This window comes from Pinus tabuliformis, chromosome 4_2 (genome assembly GCF_031772625.1).
Source record: "Pinus tabuliformis cultivar Carrire ecotype Pingquan chromosome 4_2, CPIR1, whole genome shotgun sequence".
Taxonomy (NCBI): Eukaryota; Viridiplantae; Streptophyta; class Pinopsida; order Pinales; family Pinaceae; genus Pinus; species Pinus tabuliformis.
The window spans coordinates 849,852,546-849,876,983 of record NC_142304.1 but is presented as its reverse complement, the minus strand read 5'-3'; positions in this window follow the sequence as shown (position 1 = coordinate 849,876,983).

The following is a 24,438-nucleotide window of genomic DNA, read 5'->3' as shown; positions in this document are numbered from 1 at the left end:
AGTTAGGCAAAATGTGGTTGCACCAACCAACATTAGAGGGGATGGCGACAACAATATGAGCCAAATCCCACAAAACGAATCAAACATCATGATTGATGGCTTTGATAAGTGTCAAACATAAAGTAAAATCACGATGGCCCAAACAACAGAGATGTTGTCAACCAAGGAATTATTTATGGAAAATGTAGCAACTAAAGCAGAAGAAATCTACAAGGATAGAAATTGAGAGTTACCACATTCATCTCAGCCTCTACATACCATATTTGTAAAGGACTTATTTGATTATTTGTAGCATGATCCACAGATAAGAATGTAATTAATCACGTGTTTATTATCGAAGCACGTGGAAAATAAGTACACATAATCAAAAATTGATAGCAGTCTTTCTGCATTTTTGTGGACAATTTTCAGATCATTTTTCCCACAATCCGGTTAATTGGGGAAAATGTTGAGCCTACAAAATTCCAGTGATCGAGGGGTCTGGACTCTGAATCTGATTCCTCTTGTGGATATAGATATCTGAGAGCGTCGAAGCCAACATAGTAGGGCACAAACACGGCCTCGACCATGGTAGGGTTTGGAGTGAGTCAACTATATTGTTTAATCGTCTCATGAAATATGGTCTCCAACATGTATGTATCCATGTGGAACCAGTCGTCACCTAGGGAGCTATTATACAGTAGGTTGAATCCATAGTTTTTTCGCGCGTGAGCAGAGTTCCAACACTGTCGTGAGCTCGAACTCACACTCTTTGAAGATATATGGGTTTAATTCTGTGGGAAGATCGTACATGAAAATCCTTTACCTTGGCAGAGTTCACACTCAATGGCGATGATAATAAGGATTCTAATAAAATTTTGAATAAATATCACTTAATGGGAAAAACAACAGATGGACAAGTGTCAAATAGAGATGAAAAGGGTAGACGAATGCCTAGCCTAACCAATTTCAAAAAGAGACACCTTCAGTGTAATTAAAAAAAAAATACATTGATAAACTAGAAATAGTTAGATTAGACTCTTTCATTTCTTGATATGATATACCAGGGTGATACATGGATTTTTATTTTTTCCCCTCGCTTATATATATCAATCCATCCTTCAGTATTATCTATAATAGCTAAAGATCTATTTGTTTCCCCGTTCTTCTGATACAACTCCATAGCTACCGATTCAGTCGGGATCACCACGTATTTCTCGCTATCTGAATGGTCATATTCATGGGAACACTTCTAACCATTGATAGCTGACATAATTAATGTTAAACATCAGTCAATTTCCTTGAGTTCGTATGTTGTGAACCTTTTTTTTCTGGCCAACGGAGCTCTTTGAGCTAGTTGATGGCTTCAAATTGTTGTAAAATTGATTAGGGCAATGTTTCAATTTATATTTTCCTTGTGCCATTAATTTCTTCTTCTTTTTATCCATGCTTATGTTCTCATCATCAAATAAATGCCAAAAAAAATAAAGATTACATGAACACAAGATATAGGATCCAAGCCAGGGAAAAACCTCTCCAAGGGGAAGCCCGCAAGAAATTATCTTCTAATAAAATCAATTCAAAAGAGTCTTCCAATACCAAAGACCAAACTAGGGTTCCCATTAAGCCCGAGTCAACTAGACAATACCACAAGGAGAGCGAGATAAAAATCTTCCATGAACTAGGCTCTTCTAGCCCTTTCGACCTCCAAAACAAGCCACAACACCTTCTTCAAACTTTTATCCTGAGATAAGACCAGAAACCCTAGACTCCTTGCATATGTGCATTGTAGATGACAAAAAAGATCAAAATTTTGAAACCTTCAAGACTTGCTTCCTTGCTTCGCTACGATTTTCTAGCCACTTGAGAACTTCACACTTCTTTTCCTAGTCACAGATCAGATCCATGATTTATGTGCTTCATGTGTGTCTAATGAGGTTGAGGTTCCATCCTTTTATAACCTTCCAAGAGGATTGAATAGCCCTCTTTAGGCCGACATCTTCTTGGTTAGCCAACTTGGTCTAGGGAGCCCTTCTAGACACTTCCAAATACAATACAAATATTTCTTCCTTTGAGAAAAGTGTCCAAATGGGTCTTTTACAATATTACAATGAACATGACTCGTGAAAAAAACCTAGAAACATTCAATGGATACTTGACCTAGAGACCAAAGACATAAGCATGAACCCCGCTTCATAAATAATTTTTCTCTTACATTTTTCTATCTTCTTTTGATCAATACATATGAATTACATCAAGACATGAGTCAAATGCCAATTATGAAGATTGAAACTAGTTACATTCTTCAACACTCCCTCATAACTAGGGAGGTATTCATAATTGTCCAAACGATACAAGAAAAATAATCCCTTTGAAAAGTTCTCATAAGAAGAATTGGATTGATAAGCCATCTGTAAGCATCAAAGTTATGATCAACCAACATTGTCTTTGAGGTCTAACTAGACAAGCTCTACTTCATTCAAGAGAATTATGTTGGAAGGCTTTACATGTGATACTGCACTACATATACAAGGCACATACCCCATCCATATGTTCAAAAGGCATGTCCTTTTAGGTCTATTCTTATCTTGGATTCTTGGCCCTAAATCCTCAAGAATATCGGTCCTCTTCGCTCACTCTTATTTTGGATGCCTTTCACATACTCAAAGAGTGTTGGTTTATTTCCTTTCTTGGATGTTCTATCCTCAAGGAAACCACAAATTCTTATCCAATCCTCTACCATCCAAGGAAAATTTTAATGATGGAAAATTTTATTGAAGTTTAAAAACGTTGGCGAATCTCACTAATCCATAATATGCAAACTATAAAAAATTTATTGATATATTTGTAAAATTATTCAAATTTATAATGATTTTATATATAGTCTCTATATAATGTTGGCGATTTTTAAGGTAAAATAATCTTATATTCTAAAACTTGGACAAATTGTCTTTTATAAAAAATGGAAATTGGTGAATCGTTTTTGTGGAAAAATCATGGAAAATTAGCCCACTCAGTGAACATTAGCCCCAAAAATTTTCCATGCTACCATCCTCTCTCCAAGGCCTTCACTTAGACTTATGGATATTAGTCCTAGTCAAGTTCTTGACACATGAAGACAAGAAGTACATGCTATGTCCAAAATCACTCCCTTTCAACTAGAGAGGATATCCCTATTTTTAAATTGAGAATAGATCCTTACTTCTATACAAGGAGAATTATTCACTCCCTCTTAAATCTATAGGAAATTCCTGACTTTCTTTCTAATTGAGAAGTCATATCCACATGATTTCTAGCTTGTCTTCTTAAGAGTATCAACTACCAATTCTTCATAACTATCTGGCTCCCTCTTTTCTTCGCATCTCATTGTATCGACCCTGATTTATTTCGAGGTGTCACATAGCCATATTCTTCAATCTTATCGTAGGTTCTAGGTCATCCATCTTGCACATCATTTTCATTTTGTCTTTAATGAAGGAATTCTATTGAGCCTTCCTAAAACTTAAGTTGATCATAGCTTCCTTGTGAAAGTGAACTTCCTTCTTGTAGTATGAACTTTTACATTCAGGTTATCTTCTCACACTGATACCTTGCAATCCCAAGATGAGTACATCTTGTCTTCATAGTTACCAGTTACCACATGTTGAGCTTTCCCTCAACATTTTTCATACAATCAAACTTGCCTCAATTGTCATTATGTACATATGCAACATCTTTCTAGGTATCAAAACAATCTGTTAATGAGATAACCAACAATAATTATAACATTAGACTTACCTCATCGTGACTAAATTCTCCTCATCAACATCTTTAAGGTCCATCACCACATGAATATTCCTTCATGCATTAGGGTGCCCAAGCATCAAACTTGATTACCAAGTTTCTTTCAGAGATTGTACTTGATGTTGATCATTAGTAAATATATTCTAGTGAGAAATTCTTAACATTCTATCCATTCTAGAGTAAGTCAAATTCATCTACTTAGATATAATCAATTGAAAGATTCACTATGTATGTGACTAACCTTTCTTATAGGATTATATGAATCCTTCCCAATGGTTACTTTTAAACATGCATTCCTAATCTTTCACACAATCATCTAGCTATATGTATTTCACAATGAGCCTTCAACTTGACCAATTGCATTCCTTCATCCTTTTCATATACTAGTCTTGTCATAATTCTTCTTTCAAGAGGCTTCCAAGATGATGAATCTTACATGATCATGATGATCCACCTTAGAAAAATGACTTCCTATGACATAATTTTCGATAATGTATGGATGAAAACGTATGCAAAATGGTCCCAAAGATTTTCATTCTTTAAAGGACTAGATGATTCCAAGCAATTCAAACAAGTAGACTTTAAATATGCTGCTATCACATGCTTCTACCTATGATGTCATACTAGATCAAGATGCATGATACTCCTTTAGTAATTAGTTCCTTTAGGGTCATTTTAATTCCATCCCTCCGTCATGCTTATTATTAACAAGCACAGGGACTGCTTTGATACCCCTTCCTTCTCATTTTGCTTCCTTCATTATGTACCTACAACATTCACCGACAAGTATGAACAAGAAAAATAAAAATACAAGAGCATGATAATGACATAGGGTTTCATGATTTTCAGAGAGGGTACTCTCCTAGGATTATTACACACAAACCCTAAATTCTTTTGATATTTCTCATAGAAAGATCATCCCTAGGGTTTTGATGTCATATCCTAGATTTCAATTCCACCCTTGCTCAAGATTACCATATACCCTAGATTATCCACAAACCCTAAAAGTCAAGAGTTAGGGTTTCAATGAGGGAACAATTAGAATAGGATTAGGGTTTCCACATAATTAGGGTTTTTCTAATCCAAGCACCATCTAGGGTTTGCAATCCCTAGATACCAAAAACCTTCAACAAGATGAAGTATACAAACCCTAGAATTAAATATGCATAAAAAACCTAATACATTTTATGCAGGCCCTTTACAAATACTATACTTAGAAATCTAATTACCTCAAGGAATACATACCTTTGTCTTCCATAATCACTGGAGGTTGTTTCAAAGCCTTCTTCTTGATCTCACTATCTAAGGCATTGTTACTACCACGATATTCCCATCAACACCGCCTTTAAGGGAAATGCCAAAACTCCATTATAACATATTGCTTCAACCAATACTTGAAAAGATCCTTCATATGGAATAGGTACTTATGAATATCGTCCCTCACACTAGGGATTCTCATATTCACAATAAAGTCTTGCAACTAGAATGAAAATGCTTTTTCAATTTGCGGTTTTATCTTGTATTCAAGGAATCTTCTTCATTGGATGGAGGGATGCTTCTAGACTACTGAATATTTTTCATTCGAAATTCTAGTTAGGGTTTCTCATATTTATTGTATATTCTTTTAGAATATAATTATAAGGCTTTCAACACAATTTGGCCTAGGTTCTTCTACTAGGTGATTCCTGGCTAAAATGATTATTTCTACCCTACTGAAATTCAATTCGTCCTCTCAAAAAGGTGATTACAGATCTTAAAATTTCTTTGCAAGCTCTTCATCCTTCCTTACAAGACCCTTGGCTTAAATTAGGCCTCTTACCCTAGCTTTCATACCTCTGGAAAATGATGACAAGGTTGTCTAGGGTGAACCTTTTCAACATTTTCAAGGCCCTTTGTCTCATGTACAAGACTAATTCACTATTAAAGTCTCGACCTATATTTATAAAAAAAAAAGCATTATGACCTTGAATGGTCTTCCTATATTCCTCAAAGATATGCCAAAGAACGCCTCCATTTTATTTTGTTCCCATACGTTACAACTTGGGCTATTTTCTAACCCTGAGTTGGGCTTCTCGGTATCCCTTCTAGATATTGTATAGGGCTTGACATTTTTGCAATCAATCTATAGAGGTGGGCCTTTAGAAAAAAGAGAAAATACTACTTGAAATCATACACCAACAATTCAAATTTGATCTTCACCTATTCGACTGTGCTCCTAATCTCTTCAACCCACAAGATAGTCACAAAAAGAGATACAAGAGACCTTTTGAACATTGATCTTCCAGCTTCCTATGCCTTGACCTTCGCTTTGATACCATGTTGTAAAACAGATTATGGAAAAAAATTAATTTATCTTTTCCTTGTGACATTAAGTTCTTCTTCTCATTATTTATGATTATGTTCTCATCATAAAAATAAATTCCAAAAATAATAAAGATCACATGAACACAAGATATAGGCTCCAAGTTAGGGAAAAACCCTTTCAAGGGGAAAAATGTGCAAGAACTTCTCTTCTCATAGAACCAATTCAAAGGATAATTCCAAGACCAAAGACAAAACTATGGTTTCCATCAAGACCAAGTCAACCAAACAATACCACAAGGAGAGTGAGACAAAAATCTTCCATGAACAAAGCTCTTCTAGCCCTTGTGACCTCCAAGACAAGTCACAACACCTTCCTAAAATTTCGATCCTAAGGTAAGCCCAGAAATCCTAGGCTCCTCGCATGTGTGAGTTGAAGATGACAAAAAAAATTAGACTTTTGAATCCTTCAAGACTTTCTTCCTTACTTTGCTAGGATTTTCTAGCCTCTTGAGAACTTCACACTTCTTTTCCTAGTCATAGATCAGATCCATGAAGTGGACAATTTCAATCTGGCCCAAATCACCAATGTCTAAGGGAACTTCCCGAGACAATTTGTTTCCTGATATTTTTAAAGAGTTTAGATTGGGCATCCTTGTGATTTCCAGTGGGATGGGACAGTTGAATTCGTTCGGGATAAGATCAATGTGTCTCAAAGAAACACAATTACCAATTTCCCTATGAATCATACCAAAATTCTTGTTTGAGCTGAGATCAATGTATGTCAGAGCATTGAATTTGCTTATCTCCTTAGGAATCTTACGAGAAATCATGTTCTTGTTGAAATCGATATGTTCAATTTTACCCGGATGGACTATATCTGACGAAACATTACCATACAACCTATTTGCACTGATATTAATGTACGTCAGAGCACTACGATTGCTTATCTACATGGAAATCATTCTCGAAAATCTATTTTTGCTTAAATCGGTCTCTTCAATTTTACCTAGTCGACTAATCTCTGGTTGGACATTACATGTTAGTTTATTCCCATCAATTAGATAATTTCCACATGTACAAAGGAATAAAGCCACTCAAACAAAGGAAACATGCAAGTAAACAATGTTTATAGCCCAAAAAAATATATTTAATCTTATGAAGATGGTTGACAATTTATAAATGTAGAGGATCTTGTTGAAATATGGCAACAAGAATATTCCAATTTAATTTGTGCTTGAATTAAATTGTGAATTAAAATCAAATTTAGTCTTAATAGCCACTTGGAAATAATTAATTAATTAATTAATTTTAAATTAATTAGTTGGAGAAATTTGAGTTAGAAGTCTTTCTGAAGTCATGAAAGATTAATCCCTTAAATTAAGGAGATAAGATTGGGTTATATTTGAGTTGTAATTAGTTAACTTAGTTTACTGAGTTAAATCCAGTTAAATTAGTTCCAAACTGTTTGAGGAACTAATAGTGAGTTAACAGTCAGTTGATGCATTAATGCACTCAACTAGTGCTACTCCAGTTAACTGAATATTCCCTCATCAGAAACTCATGCATGTCTATTCTAAGAAAGACCCAGTTGCGATTAATGTTTAAGGGCAATGTACTATCAGTTGCATGTGTTTTCTCATGGAGAAAACTCATGCATGCAGTCAATGATTTATCCTTGAGGATTCCATAGTTTTGAAGGATTGGTTTTCCACTTGGTAATAGGAAAATCATCCACAAGGAACAATGCAAGGAAATAGGAGCTTGGAGGGCAGAGAGGAAGGCTGGAAAGAAGCCAAGATTTCCTGTGAGCATCTGCGAGGATTGTACTGAGAGCTGGCTAGCTGTGAGAGCTAAGGCTTTGTATAATTCCTATGTATTTCCACCATGTATGATAATACAATAGTGTGGGGTTTTATCTGAGACTTTCCCCTAAGTATTTTCATGTGTATTATGCCATTGATTCTTCTACTTCCGGTTATATTGTTCAGCTCGATCTTTAAGCTTCCACAAATTGATAGTTGAAGTAGGTTATAGTATTCTTCTTTGATTTATATTTCATTATCGGGTTAACCTATCACAGATTTTCTACATGGTATCATAGCTGTGAACAATATACTGAGAAGAGAATTCGAAGCTTGAAGTTCGGGGTTGCAGGTGAAAATCAAATTCATATCATACTTCAAGGTTGGCCAATGGCGTTCTATGGCTTGAGACTCGAGTATGCCTTGGAAGGTAGCTCAAATTACATAGCATGGAAAGATAGAATGGAGGTTGTATTAGAAGACAATGGCTTGAAGGAATTCATTGATCAAGAAATCCCAAAGCCAGCTTCAACTAATGCACAAGAGTTGGTTGAGTGGAAGAAGTGTGTGGTGAAGGTGAGATGGATCATCCTTGAGGGAGTTCGAGACCATATTTTCTCGAGTCTCCATGAGAAGCATACTCCATTTTCAATGTGGAAGACATTGAAGGACCTCTACCAGAACAGTAGTGACCAGAGAAAATTGGTGCTCAAGGATAAGCTTTGAAGAATCAAGATGGAGAAGGGTGATATTATTTCCACATATCTGAACAAGCTCACCACCTGCAGAGATGAGCTTGGAAGTGTGGGAATAACTACTGCCGATGATGATATGGTGAGCCTTGCTCTCCTTGGCCTTCCAAAGAGTTGGAATAGCTACTAGGACTTTGTGAATGGAAGGGACAAACTATCGGATTGGCAACGACTGTGGTTGGATCTTATGCAGGAGGAGATCAGGAGGAGCACACGAGATGGTTCTTCATCCAAGAATGATGATGAAGAAAATTTGGCCTTAGCAAGTAAGGCAAGGAAAGGGAAGGGGAAGGCTTCCCATTTCAAATCGAATTCTTCTCATGGAGCGAAGAGGGGTGACATGTCTAAATTAAGATGCTTTAATTGTCACAAGATGGCACATTATGTGACTAATTTACCATCGAATAAGTCCAAGAAGGGATCCTCGGAAGGATCAGAAGGTGAGGCATGAGCCTCTCAGTTCGAAATGGACTTTACCCTCATTGCATGCATGGTGTCATCGATGATGGGTTGTGTCTGATATCTTGACAGTGGAGCCTCATTCCACATGACCTGTGATAAAAATTTATTCAATGCCTTGGAGGAGAAAGACCTTAAGATGTGCATAGAGATGGGTGATGACAAAAGGTATAGTGTTTCAGGAGTGGGCATGGTTGCTTTTCAGAGGGAGCATGGAGCTCCTCTCACGTTGACAGATGTGATGTATGTGCCTAGACTGAAGAAGAACTTGGTATCGGTCGTGATGTTGGAGGACAAAGGCTACAATGTTGTCTTCAATAAAGGAAAGGCATTCCTAAGACACATAGCCATGGGTCAGACCAAGAGGATAGGGATTCGGGTGAAGAATCTCTATAAACTAGAGGTAGATGATTGTGCATCATTGAGTACGAAAGTAAAATTAGTGCAAAGCTAAGACATTGGTGAGTTGTGGCATAGGTGGTTGGGCGATTTGCATCATGGGGCTTTGAAGATAATGCATCAGATATCTACAGGACTTCCCAAAGGTAAACTTGAGCAGGTTGACACATGCAAAGGTTGTACCTTGGGAAAGTACACCAAGTCTTTCTTTCATGATCGAGACAGTCGAGCAGAGGCTCTCTTAGAGCGAGTTGATACTAATTTGTGTGGACCACTCTCGATGGCATCCACAACGACGCAAAGGTATTATGTGATTTTCATTGATGACTATTCTCGTAAATACTGTATTTATTTCATGCAGAAGGACCAAACTTTCACAAAGTTTTGTGAGTTCAAAGCTTTGGTCAAGAATGATTCGGATTTAAATAGGAACGCAGCAAATTACATATATAACCATAAACACAAAGATGCAGTGAGAATAATACTTCATTTCATTAATGTAAAATATTGAAATATGCTTACAAACAGGAATGGAAATAAAGCAGCTAGGGCGATGGTAACTTATCTATGAGAAGAGATGTGGTGAATACATGCCTTTGAAATCCTTACAATGAGGCTCAAGGGCATTTTTATTATTGAACAATAAGAGCAAACCCTAAACAACCAAAACCCTAACCCGAGGAGATGTAATACCAAGAGTTTATGGGCCCCGTTGGGGTGAGTTGGACAACCAACTTCCTGGGGTCGTGACTTGGTCATATTATCTCTGTTTGACGCGCATGATAACCCTTTGGAAAGATCTCTCTGAGGACTATGATGGAAAAGAAAATTTTATAAAAATACTCACTGGAAGTAGATTTCCAAAAAAACGTTGTTTAGGGCCTCAAAATCGCTTTGAAAGTTTAGGACCAAAAAAACTGCTAAAAACAGTAAATTGTGCTACAATTAAGGAAATTGAAAAACTGAAAGAAGAAATGGTGGAAGTCCAAATAGAATTGGCAAGTGGCCACCAATATACACCTAGATCAAAGAAAGAGTCAAGGAAGAAGATCAAGGCCTTGAGAAGCAACAATGGTGGAGAATACGTCTCTCAGGAGTTTAAGGACTTCTGTGCAGTGGAAGGAATTAAAAGAGAGTTGACAGTACCTCATAACCCACAGCAGAATGGGGTGGCTGAGAGGAAGAAAAAAACTATTGTAGGGGCAGCACAGGCAATGATGCATGACCAAGGCCTACCACTTCACTTGTGGGACGAGGCATGCAATACAAAGTCTATTTGTAGAATACAAATCTGCATCGCATAGTTGGGATGAAGACACCAGAGGAAGCTTGCTCCGGTAAGAGACTAGATGTGGGTCACTTCAGGATATTTGGTTCAGCAGTATATTTCCATGTGACAAAGGATGCATGGAAGAAGCTTGAGCCGACAACAAAGTTGGGAATATTTGTGGGGTACATTGATACACCTCACAACTATCGGGGGTACTTTCCTACCACTCAGAGGACAATGGTTCGCAGAGATATCAAGTTTGATGAGCAGAAGGCCATGCGAGTTTCCCTTGAGAGGGAGCTCCAACTACAGCTTGTGGAGGAACTGTTGATTCCTAAGGAGGAGGAGCCTCAAACTGATGCGGAGCAGCCGCATGCAGAGGTTCCAGGAGTGGATACATCCACTCAAGCAGAGTCTTCCAGATATGGATGGAAGCGCACAAGAGAAGCTGACAGATTGTTATAGGATGCGAGAGAGAATGTGGGAACACCATCTTCTCAGCGCAGACAGAGGAGGTCACCTGAGAAGTACACTGGATACATGGCCCTTATTGGGGAATGTGTTGAGACCAAGCCATCTTCCTTTGAGGAAGTAGTGAAGCAGCCGATTTGGGTTGATGCTATGGTGGAGGGGTATGACTCCATAGTTCATAACAGTGTTTGGGACGTGGTTCCGAGACCGGAGAACAAGTCAGTTGTGAGTTCTCGTTGGCTTTACAAGATGAAGCAAGCTGCTGACGGTAGTGTGGAGAAGCATAAGGCAAGATTTGTTGCCCGTGGTTTTCACAGGTCGAGAGGATCATGTTGCTACAGTATATTTCGACAGAGGAGCAAGATGTTGACATTTTGACAAAGGCATTGTCAAAGTGTAAATTAGAGTTCCATAGAGACAGGATCGGGATGGCAGATAATCCCTTTCTTGTTGAGAGGGAGTGTTGAAATATGGCAACAAGAATATTCCAATTTAATTTGTCCTTGAATTAAATTGTGAATTAAAATCAAATTTAGTCTTAACAGCTACTTGGAAATAATTAATTAATCTATTTTAACTTAATTAGTTGGAGAAATTCAAGTTAGAAGTATTTCTGAAGTCATGCAAGAGGTATCCCTTAAATTAAGGAGATAATATTGAGTTATATTTGAGTTTTAATTAGTTAACTCAATTTACTGAGTTAAGTCCAGTTAAATTAGTTCCAAACTGTTTGAAGAACTAATAGTGAGTTAACAGTCAATTGATGCATTAATGCACTCAACTAGTGCTACTCCAGTTAACTGAAGATTCCCTCATCATAAACTCATGCATGTCTATTCTGAGAAAAACCCAATTGAGATTAATGTTCAAGGACAGTGCACTATCAGTTGCATGTGTTTTCTCATGGAAAAAACTCATGCATGAAATCAAGGATTTATCCTTGAGGATTGCACAATTTTGAAGGATTAGTTTTCCACTTGGTAATAGGAAAATCATCCACAAGGAACAACGCAAGGAAATAGGAGCTTGGAGGGCAGAGAGGAAGGTTGGAGAGAAGCCAGGATTGCCTATGAGCATCTGTGAGGATTGTACTGAGAGCTGGCTAGCTATGAGAGCTAAGGCTTTGTATAATTCCTATGTATTTCCACCATGTATGATAATACAATAGTGTGGGGTTTTATCTGAGACTTTCCCCAAAGTATTTTCATGTGTATTGTGCCATTGATTCTTATTCTTCTGGTTATATTGTTCAGCTCAATCTTTAAGCTTCCACAAATTGATAGTAGAAGTAGGTTATAGCATTCTGCTTTGATTTATATTGCATTATCAGGTTAACCTATCACAGATTTTCTACAGAGCTTATAAAGACAAACAATCCAATAAAATAATCTATAAAATAGATTATAACTTCAGAGGGGGTTTTAGATAGACTGATATTCAATTTTTCTCTTACCAATTTTTCTTCATAAGAACTTAAATACATGTAGAACAACAAAATGAAGTGAAAACATAAGAAAAACTCACAAAGTGACAAGTTGTTTGAAGCAAATCCAGAATCCTTTCATTAATATGAAGCAATTTCAGTTTGATACAATTCTTCTTTAGAAAACTCATCCAAGGGTTCAACCCTTAATACATCGAATTGCTACTTATTTATACAAAAATATTTGGATTCTAGAAACATCTAACTAATTACAAAAATAGTACAAAAATGTAGGAATGCTTAAACTATTGAGGTTGTTGGCACTATCTTCAAGGAAATTGTTGATGACTTGGCCCCAAAATGTGTTGTCTTACTATCTGTTTGTTGAAGATAAGAGTTTTTACTCGATAGTATCACACAACTCATCCCACCTTTCATCACTTTGTATAGAAAGATTTATTAGCTTTCTATAAACTTCAGCTACTTCAGTATATTTCTTGAAGGTTGGCTTGTTGATGAAAATGTACTTGATTTCATGTTTGATAGTTAAATCAAACTTCAAGGCTTCTATGAAAGCCTTATCTATGATATGTCCTTTAATACCTGCAAACTTGGATGTATATGCCAAAATAGTGTAAAGTTTCTCACAGTAATATTCCAAGTTGATATATTTGTCATTGGGTGCTACTAACCCTCCCAATCCTCTTTTATTCAGAAAATTAAATTTAGTATGAAATCTCTGTACAACATTTTCCAGAGCTTGACACTTAGTCTCCAACCGAGTCATTAAATTCCTTTTTTGCAATACCTTTTTTATTTCTAGGATGGTCTCTGTTCTATCTGCAATTTGAATTTGACCTATTCTTTGAGTTCAATACTCTGATCATGGATGTAGCCTCAGTTTGTTTTTGTCCTAGTGCTATTTTGACTTGTTCAATGGTTGTTTTGCACCTATCAATTAACACTTCTTGTTCAAAAATAATCTAAATAGATGACCAAATCTAAGTTATGGCATGATTTATATCTACCCAAATCCTTTCCTTGGCTTGGGCCAAGGTGTGAGCCATCAGTGACTGATTTTATAATTGATATATCTTCTTGGTAAGTTGATGATATTTATGCATCTCTTCCACTAAGAGGGTATCATTTTTTATCTTATGTGCTTCTAGATTATTTAGTTTGTATTGCAGCTTATCATTTTCTTGTCTCTAAAGAGACAGGTACTACATAACTTTGTTCAAATCATCTGGTGCTAATGTCGAATCCCATTTTGTCCCTACAACTGTAATTGGTATGGTTGTTACTAGAGCTATAGTAAATTGTGCAACCTCTTCTTTTTCCTTAAGTAGCTTCTCTATCTGTTCCTCCATCTCCTTTATCTGTATATTTTGCTCAATGATCAATTTGAGCATGTATTCTTTATGTTTCTCACTCTATTCTATCTCTTTTGTCTATGGATCCTCTATAGAAGGTAACTTCAGTTGTTTCCTGAGTGTCGCTATGTCTCCATTATTTTTCTTGATGATATCCTCCACTGCTTTGACATCACTGGGATCATAACCCAGCTTGATCACCAAATCTTCTAATGTTTTGATTTTGGTGTCCTTTGCTAATGAAGAAATTTTCTCCAATTTTAATTGTGTCTCGACATTTGTGAGAGATGTCCTTAACTTTGAAAGTTCTATAGCAGTATTTTTCATAGTGGAGAAAATCATTTCTCTAGACTATCTACGCATATCCATTTGATCAATGGGATGTATTAGCTTTTTATCAAATAAGAAGATAGTCTTCTTATAATCTGCAGGAGTTTTTGGAGATGGTACTTGAGCATGTAATAAAATGTTTTTAACAACCTATGCTGGGACGTAGAAGTCTACTTCCAAAACTGAGCATAGGTGTTGGCTTTGAGTGTTTCATTTTTCTTCTTAATTTTCAAAAACTTATTGAAGATATTGGGATCATCTTGTTCACCTAATTCTGTTGACTGTGATTTTTTTGAAGGATTCTATGAGGCCGAGGAAGATGGGGTATCAGAGAAAAGTTCCTCTGACCCTATGGAAAACTGTAAACCACTCATAACAATAGTTTGAACTGTTCTTCCTCATTCTGAATGGTGACATATTTCAGATGTGTCTTCTACTTTTTCTATTGAATGATGAATTCTTGAGCACTTATTTATGTACATGTTGGAGATGAAGTTTCTTCCCTTTGCCTTTTTCCCTGTTTATCTTAAGGTACTAGAGTGTGGAGGGTGGTTGTAGACAAAATTTTCTCTTCTACTTCTTGTAATGTATTTTCCTCCCACTGGTATTGATTCATAAACTTCTCGATCTCTAGTCTTGGGGTATGATTATAAGGTGTGGTTTTGAGTTCCACCCTTAAATTAGAAATTACGCTGAATGGATCATATGACCAGGTGAAATTGGGCTGAAAATTGAATTGCTTGAGGATTGAGTCTACCTCATCTCCTACTGTTCTGGTATTACATATGAATGGTCCCACTTGAGTCTTGATCTTGAATTGTGATTTTCTTTTACCTGAGACAAAATGGATTTCATCGATATTGATCATCTGCCTTATATATTCTAGAGAGAAAATCCTCATTGGAACATATTTAGGAAACTTGTAGGGAGCTAACTCACATCCATATACCCTTATCTCTGTATAATTCTGGTATAAATACCAGTCTCCAGTTTTATTCTACTCACTCAGGTGCAAAACCATTTTAATCTCTGAACTGGTCCTTGGCTCACTCTGACTCCTAAGAAGCCCTGCAATTGTATGAACAAAACTATCTATAAAGTCTGCAAATTTAAACTCTGTTGAGTTTTTCTTGACTAATGAAGTCCACTTTATCATTGATTGGCTGATGCCTTGATCATATTATTCATGTAGAGTTATGGGAAACTTTTCTCCCTGCTAAAAAATAAACATATAGACTAATATAGATGCATAATTAAAATGCCTTCTGTAGTAATCTTCATCATTTGATCCTGCATATTATCAGCTAGGAATTGAGTAAAATTTAACATGAATGTTGGCTTGCTTCATTAGAGAAAATAGATAGAAAGGCTAGAATAGGCTCATCTACCCACTGGTGTGATGGATAACCTAAAAGGAAAGAAATTAAAACAATGATCTATTTGGCTTTCTCTGGGAACATAGAAGCTGGATAAGGGGGATTTTTCTCAGGAAGCTGAGAGTCTTCTAAAAGGAAAATCTCAAAAATATGGGCTCTCCGAGGAAAGGTGAGCTTATGATACAAGTCCATAAGAATAGATACAAAGAAATGGCTAAGAGATCCATTTTGAGGAATAAGCAACATCTAGTTTATGGTTTCAAGTGCAATTGAGATCAGAATGTCTTCATTCTAGGCCACATTGGTTCTTTGTAGTGGATTGTATTTGGCTTCACACCACATGACCAAATCAAGGAAATAATGTGTTTGTGGGAAAATGAACATAGGCAGCAGGGATTCCCAAAGGTTAATCTCATCTTGTTGGTCTAGGTAGTTTTTCTTCAACCAGTGATGCAATTTGAATAAGTCAAATTCACACTCGGTATAGGAAATCTTAAAATGTTGGTTTGCTAATGGCATATGGTCAAGGTCCACGGTAGCAAAGGTTTTAGGGTTATCCTCACTCTTTGATTTACTACTAGAGGATTTTCCCTTTCCCTTTGGTTCCATGTCTGAGGAATTTGAAAAGGAAAAGATAACAAAGGACAGAGCTTTGGCTTGAACAGGTACCTAGATAAGAAATGAATCTCTTTAAGGGTAGTGGGCTTTGAATTTGTAAAATTGAAAGGTGCTAGAAATAGTGGGGATTCCGAAAGTTAAAAACAATACCTGCAATTAAAAACAGTAACAAAGTAGCTAGGAGAGTCGCACGAGATGAGACAAGGTGGATTTTATAAGACTTGATCACTTACCATTGCGGTTAAAGGCGTTACAGAATAGGATTTAAGGTAAATTAATGGGCAACGAGAAACTTGCAATGGATAATGTATAACAGGTAGATGGAAACAAAAATGGGCGGTGAGAAAATGGAGCAATGACAAGTGGCGCGATGTGATTAGCGGAAGGTAAAGTGAGGGAGGTGACATGGTGACTGTTGGCGAAAGCGGAGGAGAGATATGAAAATTTTAGAGGGGGGAGTGTTGTTAAGTGGTTTTTAGTGAGAGGAGTGTGAAGACGTGAGGGAATGCCACTTTCCGTGGGGCCCCCTAAAATTTATACTGGTTTTTGGAGCCCCCCTTGTAGTTAACAGGAAATGGGATGAGGGGTGCAGGTGGTTTCCCCGCCGTTGATCCGGGTGGGGAAAATCATGGCCGTTGAAAGGTGCTCTTTTGATATCACAAGCCGACAAAACCTCAAATCATTTCCTAACGTTATATTAAAAATCAATTTTTAATGCTTATTACATCTCGCTAATCATGTTTCAATGACATGATTAGTTCATTATTTAACCAAGATAAATCTATCTAAGCATGATTAATATATCCTAAGGGAATATTTGATCTAGCATACCCTCTTTTATTTCCTAAAGCGACTTCTAACCCTATTCTAGTGCATAAAATGCAATTGACCAAGATTAAATTCTCTGGTCACTTTTTCTCTAATCTATCCTATCTACTAGTTTCAACCAAGATCAAACAGTTTGGTTGAATTATTTCTTAATCTAAAAACACAAATTTAAACATGTTTGATCATGGCTATACTATATGATCATGATCAAACCCAAATTTCTAGTGGAATTTGAGCTTGCTCACTTGTACACTTGTTTTTCTTTTCATGGGGTTCATTCATATTTTTTCAACAATTTTCATATTTTCATTGATTTATTCTATTTTTTTTGTTTTCTATTTTTATACCCTCTTTTATAAATATATAACTTATCAAAAGCATTTATGTTACAACACAATGACCCAACCATGAGTATATAAGGACTAAACTTTCTAAATATGGAATCATGCAAAATCTAACTTTCTTTTCCTCATGTAAACTATTATTTGATGCTTTAACTAAACTTTTCTAACTTCACTTTAACATAAATCAACAATTTTATTTTCCTTAACTTAGATTTTCTTGAGAAGACATCAACTTTTAACTCTAACTCACTTGACTTCTAATATTAGACTTAACTTGTTTTCCTTCACTTAACTTAATTCTTCATACATTGCATGCATACAAGAGTACTTACTATTTCTATCAAGTGAAACGATTTTGATCTATGAAAAAGTTGTGATCGATAGAACTAAATCAAATAGGAAATTTGGGGATAGGTTTGTATGAATTGTGTGCTCTTATAATTTTTAAATTGCTATACGAGACTAGAGTTCACTTGGTTATAACACATTTGAATATTTAAAAACTGTTAGGCGAGTTGGGTTGTTGATTCTATAAGATTACTTTCATTGACATCATTTGCACATTGGTTATGTTAAGGCATAATTGTATGGAATGATTATATACATACTTCAATAAGTGCTAAATTTATGAATTTTAATAATCGTGAAATATAAAAAGTGAGGTGTAACTTGAAATCACATAGTTGCAGATTGAGAAAATCGATGAGCTGAAATGTGTTATGGTACACCACAAACCTATAGCAATGGGCCATCTGGGTGCACTAAGTAAGCCTCCAATGTGATGAATATAGTGGCATGATAATGGGTTTTTAGGTTAAATTAAAGTTTATGCTAGAGGTACTCTTTCAACCTCTTTCATAATTTATTTATATATATCTATATTAAGTGAGGAAGATGAATCACATAGTCGTTATTCCCTAGTTTGAAATTATATAAATTACTAATATTACTTGGTTTCTTCATAATGCATTCATGGTTTTCTAATCACTAGATGAAAATATTTTCCAAAATATTAATACCTAACAATAAATTAATATCAAAAAACACTAAACTGCATTTTGTATATATTTTTTTTGACAATATTAGTAGAATTTTTTTATTATAAGAAAAAATTTAAATACTAAAATATTATCTAAGAAATAATTGAATTATTGTTATTTATCTCTTTTATATATTTGCTCAATAGAGAAAATAAAATTGCGATGTGATTATAAGACATATGCAAGAATCAAATTTCTGATTTTTTCATTTAGAAAGAAAAAAATGAAAGTTTCAAATGCATATATTGATGAATTCACATTTTATTTTTTTTGGATTTCTTTATGTATAGTTTTGATGTATATGTATATATATATATATATATATATATATATATATATATATATATATATATATATATCAAAGTTTTAGTTGAAGTAATTTAACAACATTCACACATTTAAAAAAATAAATAATTTTAGCTCATGGAGTGTAACTCAATGGACAATCACTTTATTATGAGGTATTATGTAAAAACATGAGATTTAAAGTTCAAACCCAGTGAGTTAGGCCAACCAAGAAACAAATTATCTACTTATTTATTATATTTTTAGAATGTAATATATATATATATATATATAGTTAACTATTTTCAAATCAAATTATCTTTAGTCTCTCAATTTTATATCTTTTTTAATATATATTTTCAAATAAATATACGTTAAATGAAATACATAGAGATTAGTTAAAAATAATCTAATTTTTCAAAATGTTATATTTTAATTTTATAATTAATTAAAAAATAATATAATTCACACATTCTAATTTTATATTTAATTAAAAAGGATTAATGAAAAAGAAAAAATATAATATGAAAAAAAATTGATCTGATTAAATTTCATGTAGTTTGAATATTTATTTTCAAAAATAAAAAATATAACTATCCCCTATCCACTCATGGAATCTCTTTGCAAACTTCTTGGATGCAACAATAGACAAGTTGTATTTAATTGTACCAACAGAGATCAAAGGGATAGAAGAGAAATTGATGTTAGGGAAATCTTGCTAGGAAAAGTTGTCGTGTTCTTCAGAGTCGGCTACCCCCACAAAACGATGAGCTCAACAAATGGTTGTCTTTATATATGATAACGTGAATGGTAAGTGAAATAGCAACCTCGGTATAGGTGTGAGACAATAATAGCCGACAAGCTAGAAGACTTAAGGCACATTGTCATAGTCGATTTTGCAAGTGTTAGATAATATTTTCTTAAGTTGATATGGTGTTGTCTTAATTCTTAACTGTCTTAAATGACTTTGTCTTAATTGTTAATGTCTTAAGTGGTCATTATCTTAAATATGAAGTTTTGTCTCAAACTGTTTTTGTCTTAAATATAAAATTTTGTCTTACACTATTTTTGTCTAAATTTTATGTTTAAGACAACTCAATTGATATTAAATTAAAAAAAACAAAAACAAAAACAAAATACTTTTTAAAACAAAAAAAATTATTTTGTCTTAAAAAATGTCTTAAAAATAAATGCCTTCATATTGTTTTAGTAGCGTAAGGTGGTGCATGAACATATAAAAATAACCCCGACCTTCAACTTCCAACCAGGTCATATTGTAATCCGGACCCCTGACCTTGTTTGCAGCCCCACCTCTTCAAGGGGCAGAAACGACCAACCACATTTATAACTTCGATTTCGTTTTTTATTTGGAAAATACCCGTTTCTCCTCTCACACTAAAATACAAAGAAGACGTCGCCTTTCACCTTTGTTTACTGCACGTCAAAAATATTAAGTCGTGCAGTTTATTTGTTAATATTTTTTTTCCTTGTTATTTTGATTTTAATGGTTTGTTATATATAATTTTTTTTAAATTAAATTTTATATATCATTAATTATAATATTATATTTAATTTTAGTTATTTAATTTATTTTTAATATATATGATTGCCATTATTATATAAATTTGGATTTTTTATTTTAAAGAAAAAAGTTTTAAATATTTTTAATAATTAATGATTATAATTTACATTTCATTAGGTGATAGGGTTGTAAGGTCATTGCGGAAGAGAGTAGATGCCACTTTGTATAAGGGGATATATGGATTAGGAATGTTAATTTTGCACTTTCTATGGCAATGGATTTTTGCAAATGAGCTGGAGTATTATTATAACACAACACACTATTATAACACTAACAATTATAGGTCAACACTTCAAGTCACTTATTAGTCCTTGCCATCTGGCAGATGGCATGGACTATAGTAATCGATATGGGGGGCTTGACATTAATTTTAACTGTTTTTTTAAGCTGCTTACTCTCCTAACTGTGGCGAGTAACCAAAGTATTTGACTTAATAATGAAATATTTTTCGCCTTCTTATTTAGCCTCTTCCCGAGGCAGAGAGGCTAAACCATATATTATAATTATCCATTTCCTTTACAGCATTTTGAAGTTTTAAAAAGGTGTTAATAAAATTTCATGCTTATAAATTAAAAAAAACATATGTTTGGTTACATGGTGCAAAGTTGTAGTCTTTTTCGGTTACATGGTTGCCAAGTTGTAGTCTTTTTCGGTTACATGGTTGCCAAACACATCGTTGCCAAAGTTATAGGGCTTAAACACATGGCTTACAAATGGCTCTTACATGTTTAAAAGAGTGCATGGGACGAACATCGAGAACATCCAGCTATCGATTGAATCGAACCGGGACCTTAGATTAGAATATATAATATGGGAAGAAGGAAAATGAATTATATGGCCTATTCCTCTTTGCTATTTTGACCGTGTGCATGTACTAGCATTGCGCCTTGCCCCTTCTTATCGCTACTGCAACAACTTGATGTGCCCTTGCTTCACACAGCAACCGCAACTGCAACAATCCACTTCACGCCCCAGGAACAGAAAAAAATAGAGAAAAACCAGAGTTTTGCATCTCTAAGAAGCAGAATGTGCCATAAGAGATTCCATATTCATCCCAGCCACTCTTTATTGCGGCAATATCATCACCTGAGACGATATAGTAGTCCTCGATAAGGACATGTGAGCAAGAATCTACATATGAATATCATCACCTGAGACGATATAGTAGTCCTTGATAAGGACATGTGAGCAAGAATCTACATATGAAAGGGAAGACATATCATTTATCTAAGCAGCAACAAGTATGGCATCTTTTGATGCTCGATATGTCATAAAAAGTCTTGAAAAGGAGTCATTCTCCTGCTAATAAATATGTAAAATTCAACTGAACTCTTCTTGTTGCTTGCAGCCATTTTAAATTGTTATCCTGTAATTGTTTTGTAGTACTTTTTACCTGTGAAAGTAAGAACAAGGACAGACTGATAGGAAAGATTTAGAATGTTTATTTCACTATATATTTTTGAAGGTTCTTTCTTTAGAAAGCTTATTAACAGAGAAAGCATGAGATTGCATATGCTTCGTACGAATCCAAAAATTTTATATGGTCAGTTATTCAAAGGAACAAGAACAAGGTTATTCAAAGTAACAAGGATTTGGGTTTTAACAGCGGTAGCATAATTGTTTTGCTACAGAATTAAACAGAATAACTTTAAACTAGGACCAGGTTTCTTCTCTATTTCGTTGATGCTACTTACCTTCCATCTCTAGACGATGCAATCGCCGAACTAGATGCCTGTCAAAGTCGTCTGCAGAAACCGAGTAGCTTCTTCCATCGTGGAAAGAAACAAAGTGAACTGCCTCACTCTTCCCTCTTCTTAATCTGTAGGTAACAAGCAATCACTCTTCGCTCTTATTAATCTGTAGGTAACAAGCAACCAGGTAACAAGCATCACTCTTCGCTCTTCTTAATCTGTAGGTAACAAGCAACAGACCAACGAAGCCAGCGGAACAACAACAAAAAATAAATATTGTGTGCGAAGGCACAGGAGAGCTAGTAATTATACTGATTACCTCATTGTCATGCCATTACCTCCCTTATGGACTGCATCATTGAATGGCCCGCCGAAGCACAGAAACCCTACTCAATCTCAGTCAAAATTCTTTAATTTTCTTCAGTAATCGGTTGCCATGGAAGCCCTGCTCAGCCTGCTTGCAGATTCATAAGCAGATGGCTTAACGCTCATGGTTGATTGGATCGCTAACGCTTGCCACATGATAAATCTTTGGTCAGGTACTCAGGAACCTCTACCCAGCAAACCTATACTTCATGTATCTGTCGACGCAAGCACATAAGCAATCTGTCGACGCAAACAAGACATAAGAAATCTGTCGATGCAAACAAACTCAAGCCACCCTTCACAGGGGAGGGATTTTAGCATTCACCTGCACTTGGGGTTTTTTCCTATATGGGTATATAGATCTATGTATCCATTAAAATCCTCACCTATTGACAGTTTCTTTTGAAACAAATGGCGATCATGAAAACAAGTTTGGCTTGCATGAGGAAAACAAGTGTGACCTGCATGAGGATGCAGTTGAAAACGTGGCCTGGATGAAGATGCAAGTGGCGAGCAGAGCTCTTTGGCTTCAGAGGCTAGTTGAACATGCATGTAGATGGGCACAACTGGTCGAGCATTCATCAAGCTCGCCATTCCTTTTGAAAGGCCGCGTGGCAGTTACCACACTATTTGGCCCTGCGTCAACATTGCAGTGTGTCGTCTGGGCAGAGAGGGTTTGTGTCAACTTAACCCTCTAAAGTAGAGTGAGACCAACCCTTTTCTCATTGAATCAAAAGTGATATTAGAGGGACCCTCTTTAATATGTTTTTCAGTTGTCGCAGAGCTATCCGGAGCAGCAGATGTCCAAAATGGTGCACAAGGTAGTATTTAATTCTATTGTAAATTTGGTATTTCATCAATATCTAAAAGGTGAATTTAATATTTTTTAAACTGTAGGTGAAGCTGGAGTTCATTCAATGCTTGAGCTTGGAAAGTTACATGACGAATTGAAGTCGGAGAAAATATGGATTGATCCTGGATGTTTTAAGTGCAAAAGTGCAAATTGTCGCTTTGATTACTGTTGCACCCGCTGCCCACAATTGTCGTGTTGCCCAAATTTAAAGTAACTGCTCCTTCGAATTGTCCTTTTGTTGCCTGTTATTACGATGTGCAGTGGCGGTGCGAATAAACTATGAAAATAATGTCCCCGTTTTATTAGTTCGTCAATAGCCTGCGTATTACTATCGTTATATCTAATATAATAATATTAGCAACGTTTTCCTTATTAGCTTTATGTATGTGTGCGTCGCTCTTATCGTGAGTTCAGAATCATGACGGATATTTCCTTTCCTTATTCATAATATATCGTGGATATGAATGATTAGTGAAAAGGAATTTGAAATAATGACACAAATATATTAATGGTGCTTCTTAGTAATATTGTAATTTGATGGGTGCATTCTAATTTTTTTTATTAATCTAACCTAATCTAATCAAATGATTAAATAAATTTGTCTTCCACATGTTTACATATTCTTTTTATATATAAAAGGTCTCTCTGCTACATCTATTAATATTGCAATTCTACTAAAGTACTCTATTAACCTTTATTATAACAATAGCAATGAACTTAAAGACTTTTTGGAAATTTGTCTGCCACATTTGTACATATTATTTTTATATATGGAAGGTCTTTTTGCTAAATCTAATAGAGTACTTCATTAATATTTATTATAAAAAATATAAATGAATTTTTTTTCGATGGTTAAAATCGATTGCAATTCTTTGATTTGACTAGAAATCTAAAAATTAGGATCTACAGAACAAATATGACAAATATGACAAGTATAACCATTTATTTTGGAAATTAAATAACAGAAAGAGTATTGATCTCCTTGTTAGTCTAGACTATCGGTCAATAGCTCATTCATTTGCTTATCTATGCCAATTACATTCGTGACAGATATTATCCTCAATCAGGGGGTGAAAAGCCATATCCTCTTTCCCTCTCCATGATATTCCG